Consider the following 7,102-nt stretch of genomic DNA (forward strand, 5'->3'; position numbering starts at 1 on the left):
TCACCTGGGAGTGTGGCTTTCTCTGTGTGTTGTGGGACTGGCTGCAGAGCTTTTGCCCAAGGTCTGCTAAGAACACTAACCCAGACAGACCGGAAAGACTGGTCTCGCTGGTTCCTGCTCACCTCTGATCCTGGGCGTGTTAGAGTGCCTGGGAATGGATCTTTCTCTCTTTCTCACTTTCTTTCTTTCTTTCTTTCTTTCTTTCTTTCTTTCTTTCTTTCTTTCTTTCTTTCTCTCTCTCTCTCTTTCTTTCTTTCTTTCTGTCTGTCTGTTTCAAGGCAAGTCTCACTATGTAGCTCAAGCCCATAAACTCAAGATTCTCTGATCCAGCCCCTGGGTATTGAGATCACAGGGCTGTACTCCCATGTTCCAGCCTAAATCCTGTTTTGAATGTAACTTTCAAGATGCCACTAATATTTATAACTCACTAATTTTAAGACTGTTAGGAATTGAATTAGTCATAAGAACACACTGATAATTTCTTATAGACATGATATTTTGAACAGATTTCTCCCTTTCTAGCTCTTGCTTCTTGTAGGCATAGGTAAGGATATTCTTGACCAGATATAGATTTCTCTGGACACCACCACCTTCACATCATTTTAAGAGATTATTTATAGTTTATTTTCTCCCTTCCTTTCATTCCTTTTTTTTAAAATCATTGGATAAATATAGAAAACACAATTACACTTTCCCACTACATGACTAACAAGAACTGTCTTCACTCTCTGAGAGTGATATATTGCCTAGACAATATTGAATTTTCTTGTCTAGACACAAAAAATTCAATAGTAAGGAGAGAAGGGATAATTAGATTGACACCAGAGGTACTAGTTTTAGGTCTGAACTGCTCTGCTTATTCTGTGTGAGGTGGGTGATTTAAAAGCTTTGAGCTGCCATTCATTTTCCTACAGCAGATATCTCATGCCCTCTGCAGATGGCCGTGGGGAATCAATTGAAGATCAGCTGAGACTCTGTCATCTCTCAGGAGCTCCTCAAGCACATGGCAATAGTACTCTTTCCCCTTATGGCTCCCTAGAGTCCTTGTCAGCTTCTCATAGCTCTTAGAGCAAATGCAACAAGTTTCCTTAAATCTTTTCTAAAGCCTGACTCAAAAGATCTATGTAACTGAGCATCTTGACACCATTTTACAAGAAGACTTAGCTCACAGGACAAGGGAGGCACAAGTACCACCAGGGCCACTCGAACCTAACCAGAATCTTCGCTTTTTTGTCAGTGTAACACTCCCTTCATCGGTGTGTCCTTCTTATCCTGAAATGTGAAGGGGCTGTGCCTGTTAAGACTAGGTTACAAGAGGCAGAGACCATAACACATACAACAAACAAAACTGAAATCTTCCTGTTTTCAAATGATGTAGGTCCTCAGGTCCTACATGAGTATGTGCTGGGACTGGGTGGACAGGCTAAAGCCACATAAGAAGAGTTTCAATTCTCATTAGATGTCCTCACATGGCAAGGGGGAGACTCCAGAGTGGTTCAGCAACATACCTACCCACCATACCCTGCCAACTCGAGAGAAAGTCTATGTCAAGTGGGAAAGGGGAAAAGAAGAAATGCAATGTTCTGAACAGTGTGAACCCATTAATGTCATTAGAAACACAAAATAAAAACAATGAGCTCAGTGACAGCTGCACTTCACACAAGCAGGTTTCTCGACCCTGGCAGCAACTCCAAGCCCACTTACCTTAGGGCTAAGTGACTTGGCAAAGGGCGGCTTATCAGCAACCAGGGCTGTTTTAAACAGGGACAGATCTGAGCTTATTTTTAGCAAAGTTGCAAAAACAAATTGGTTACTTACGACCCAGTTCAGACCTGGAGTGGTGGCAGCATGGGTTCAGAATTGCCAAGACATCTGCTCCAGGCAGGGGGAAATTCCAGATACAGGGAGATGCTGCAGCCTGAACTGGAAGATGTAAAGGGGTATTTTGACTTATTTTGTATAGAAGAAATGTACCTGGAGTGCTTGGATAATTTGGTGGCCCTTCCAATAGAACAAGTATCTAATCTTGGGGGTTGGATATAGCAGATTCTGACTCCAAATCTTGCAGTTACAAAATACTTATTTCTAAAATTCTATAAAATCCATGTTGACCTTTAGCTGCAAATATGGGGGGAGGTGTTGTTATAGGAACTGTTGCCCAAAGAGTGATGTCACTTAAACGAAGCTCATCCAGAAATGTGAAGGTTTCTTTTCAGATGAACACTCATTCCTCTATCTGAAGAGGCAGACTCCAGAATAATGTGGGTGACAAATGAAAAGTTTATATAGAGCATATGACTCTTTTCACCCTTCCAACTTACAAGCTCCTCACCATAAACTCATTAAGCAGAGTTTCTCCACCCTTAAGGGGAAGCAGATGCTAGGTTGGCAATCACTACCTTTCCAACAAAATCAAACTTAAAACATGAAAAAGCAAATAAACAAACAAACATACAAGATCACAAGCTGGCATCTGTTCCACAGAGAGCTAAAACATGTAAATTTCATAAGTATGGCTCACCTTCTAGACATAACACCTGACAAAGCCTAACAGTTTATACTATTTATTAGTTTTTTTCTCTTTGTATATCAAGACACTACTGAGTTGATTATGATGTGTGTGAAAAGGATTAAATGTTGACCTTTTGTTGCAAACTTAATATTTTTTAAACCAGAATTTTAATGGCATTTATGGTTTTTCTTAATTTTTATCAGCAGCTTCTACAACTTACATATTCATTTCCTAGTCACCTTAAACAGTAAGAAAAAGTATTGACAAGCTGACTCAAATCTGACCTGCTCAGATTAGAGTGTGTCGGCAAAACTCTTTGGCAAGTCTCAGGACCAATGTCCTTGGCAGTTCTTCAGCTCTAACATCCACCATGGCCATTACCACCCATCCAACTGCATGATTCCCCTCAGATCAGCCCTCAGCCACCCAATGGAGTCTCTGGTTTTATAGGACATTTCAAGAGGAGGCACGTAATCCCTTTCGACAACATAGAGGTATGGGATTTGTTTAATACTGGTTAGCTATTCATATAATTAAACATCAGGAAACAATTTGGGGCAGAAGGGGGGTGGTGGGTCGACTTTTGTACATAAGACATTATGAAACACTTCAAAAGGGGAGACAGCTGAACCCTGGGGACTGAGACTGTTCTCAGAATTTTGCAAGAATTCAGTTTTCTGTATTTCTATCTGTGCATGTTCATGTGTGTGTGTGTGTGTGTGTGTGTGTCTGTGTCTGTGTGTGTCTGTGTGTGTCTCTGCATTTCTGTCTGTGTCTGTGCATGTGTATCTGTGGGGGGGGCTCTGTGTATGTGTTAGTGTGTGTATGTGTGTGTATGCCTGTGTGTGTGTCTCTGTGTGTCTGTGTGTGTGTGTCTCTGTGTGTCTGTCTGTGTCTGTGCATATGTATCTGTGGGGGGCTCTGTGTGTGTGTGTGCTAGTGTGTTTATATGTGTGTATGTGTGTGTATACCTGTGTGTGTGTTGTGTGTGTGTGTGTGTGTGCACAATTCTTCCACATGGAGAGCTTTTCTGTTCACCCTGCATCCCACACAATAGACCAGCTCCACGGATAAGCTAGAGATGCATTTGAAGTTACTCTGATAAAATGTTTCAGTCCAAGCAGGAAGTTCTAGCCACAGTTGTGCTGTTCTATTGGGCTGTTCAGTCCCCTGGCTTCTGTTATGACAACAGCTGGATCTCATGATATAGAAGCATTAGCAGAGCCCGGGCTGAGTTCTAGAAAAGAACATGAAAGAGTTGGGGTGCCTATGACAGAGACACTTAGAAGACATCTAAAATAACATTTCAGTCTGCTGTATTTGAGTGAAGGACCTCTCAAGGACACAGAGAAAACCACTCTGAAAATCAATAAAACATAGCAAGTCTGGAAAAAAAAAAAAAGACATGTGACCATCACACCCAAGTCCTGGAGACAAGTGGGACCCCAGCCAAAAGAGCTGGGTCTCTTTTTTCAAGGAGAAAAAAATCAATAACAGAAGCCCAGGTGTGTAAATAGAGCCTTAGAAGGTCTTGTTGGCAAGCAAAACTGGCCCACCCATGAGCTCTTATTTGATAGCCAATCTCAGGGCCCACAATAGATCCCTCTGCCTATTCCCATGTAAGATACTTTACAGGAACTATCTCAAATAAGTGACCCGTAGAGAGAAGGAAGCACACGTATCCACTTATCCATTGTAGTTTAGTGACAGACTGTATAAGGACAAGGAGCATACACTTGGAATTGAGCTGCCTGGTCTCTCTGCTGCTCCTTCTATATCTATTCATTTATAAGCTAAGCATACATAATGTTTGTTTGTTTTTTTCAGGTTAAGATAAAAAGAGTTTTAGACAGGACCCTGTCTTAAGAACTTCCTAGGTATAGATAGGTACATGTATTGCAAACAAAGAAGGAAGTTGAGCAACTGTCTGGTGTCAAAGTAATGTGTGGTGGAAGTGGAGACTCAGCTCATGCTCAGAGCTCAGGCTGTGCAGTGTGAGTCTTGAAGTGAAAGAGCCAAGTAAAAGCATCCATCTGTGGATGAGAGATCTCATGAATCTTCCCTGGGAAAGGCACATGCCAACACCATCCCAAGATTCCTCATTTGTTTTACTTCAGTTTGGCTGCTGTCTCAATGGAAATAAGAGCTAACTGAAGGTCTCTCATAATGTCCCTTCTAAAAACCCATTCCAGTGTTCACTGTATGCCTAAAAAAATATCTGACTTTGCATTACTGAGCCCACCTCCACATTTTAATAAGATTTATGTTTTAAGGACTTTTTTATTTTATGTATATGAATATTTAATCTACATGCATGTGTGTACACCATATGTGTGCAGTGTCCGTGGAAGTCAGAAGAGGGAATCAAGCCCCCAGGAACTGGAGTTATAGATGGTTGTGAGCCCAGTGATCTTACCCTCTGACCCATTTCTCCAGCCCCAGGATTTGTGTGTTGTGTGTGTAGTTTCGAGTATGTGAATATGTGTATGGTCCTCTCAAAGGACAGATAAGACCATCTGATTCACGAGAGCTGTAGATAGTGCTGGGCCACCAGACACAGGTCTGGGTGCTGATTGCTGGGTGCTGATTGTTGTGTGCTGGGAATTGAACCTGGGTCCTCTGGAAGAGCAGAAAGAACTTCTAAGAGAAAAACCATCCTTCTAGCCTTCCCCACCTCCATCTTAACTTAATATTTAGTGCTCAGTAGCTTCTGAAAAATCAACAATGACAGATCCATGATAGATTTTCAGTTAAAATCTGAAGAATACTAATAGTCTAGGCAATGAATTCCTTCTACAGCAAGAGAAACACATTACACATGTATCAAGGGATGAGATTTCAAAGAGTACTAAGCCCTTTCTTCCAAAAATATTTCCACAAATAGTCATTCAAATGGTAAAGATAGCTTTCTGTTATGATTTTTTTTTGCCTTATGAATTTTTCTTGGCAATTTGACATGGAGTAGATATTGTAGCAATACATAGCATGACCTGCTTGCTGTAACGAGGATAGCATTTGAGAATACAAAGTTTTGTTGTTGTTTTTAAAAACCTGTGACAATTCACATCATATAAAGCTATGATTTGTGACTCCCCCACAGACTCATGTCTCTTTAGCCCATGAGTTGCTCTCTTTACTTCTTTTGTTCTCAGATAAATACCTGAAAGGTAGAGATACAGCCTCCACTTAAGATAGGAATCTGTAATAAAGATCATAGGCCACTATTCTAGAGGAAAAAGAAAGAAAACCCATCATATGTGGCTTCTCACAAGGCTGCAAACAGCCCAGGGGCATGATATGTGAGGAACACATGGGTATGCATTTTGAGGAACAGGAGTTTTCATTGTTACCAGTCCCTCTAAGTCAGAGGGAGCTATGGCTGCCATGTTTTCTAGCTCTAGTAACATGGCAATAATATGTGAATTGAAGTAACACACAGCTAAGAAGTCGAGTCCTGCTCCAGTCTGTCACTGGCCAATGAAGCAATTTCAGAAGAATTTCCACTTGTTACAGTTCCTCAGTACTTCCTCCAAATGTTACTGATGAAATATTGGTTCAGCATGGGCCATAAATTCCTTTGTAAGCTGATCCTTTACCCTAGCTTTGGTCCTGGTGAACCTTGTGGTCTAGAGTAAAGTGACTTAAAAAGAACAGCTAAAATGTGGTTATCAGACTCCTGGGAGAATTCATCAGGTGTTTAAAGTCTAAAATGTCAGCTATACCAAACAATGGACTTAAGCCAGTAATGTAAATCTATTGAAATAGCTTAAAGCAAAGTGAGATTGTCCCAAGAATCTGATGGAATCTGAGAGCAGGAAGTACAATGCCTAAGAACAAAAGTGAACTGCCCCCTTCTTTCTCTACCCTCCCTTTTCTGTCTTTTTTCTCTGCACTTTCTCTGCAGTGGATATGTCTCCCTTCAGTAAGGTACTGCTGCTTCTCAAATGCTCAGAACTGATGCCCCCCACAATCATGGAGTGGTTTTAACAATACAAAGAAATCAGCATTAGCTTCTCTGGCTTTCAATTTAAATTTTATGGAATGGAATTTTATTATCAAACCATCCAAATGTAGCACAGAGCTTGGGAAAAAGCAGTCTGTAGGCATGGGAGGTCTGGCTTAGTTATGCCCCATTACACTTGCTACCTTGATAACAGAATTTTGGACAAGAAACCAAAAAGCAATAGACTACAACAACCAACACCATGACTAGAAAGGCTAACTTGCTACTAGGAAGCTAAGCTCATCTGCATGACTCAGGAAGTACACAGAGGTGTGGGAGGGGAAGCTTTACAAAGGCAGGCCAGAGACTATAACATGGCCACCAAGTGTCAAATCAGTCCTGTCTGGCATCCAGACCACATGCACAAGTGAGGTAGACAGTGGGAGGGACCCCTACACTGAATTTCTTGCTGGTCTGGGCTTTAAAATGTTTCCCCCCACATTGACAGCCTAGTCAGGGAGTCAGACAAGGACATTAGGGAGTGAAAAACAGTTACAGTAAGTGATAACTAGGAACATTGAGCTACAGAAAGGGAATGATCCCAGCCCCTGGGAGCTGGCACAACTGCAGCACATAATACCACAGGT

This window comes from Mastomys coucha, unplaced genomic scaffold (assembly GCF_008632895.1).
Source record: "Mastomys coucha isolate ucsf_1 unplaced genomic scaffold, UCSF_Mcou_1 pScaffold16, whole genome shotgun sequence".
Classification (NCBI taxonomy): domain Eukaryota; kingdom Metazoa; phylum Chordata; class Mammalia; order Rodentia; family Muridae; genus Mastomys; species Mastomys coucha.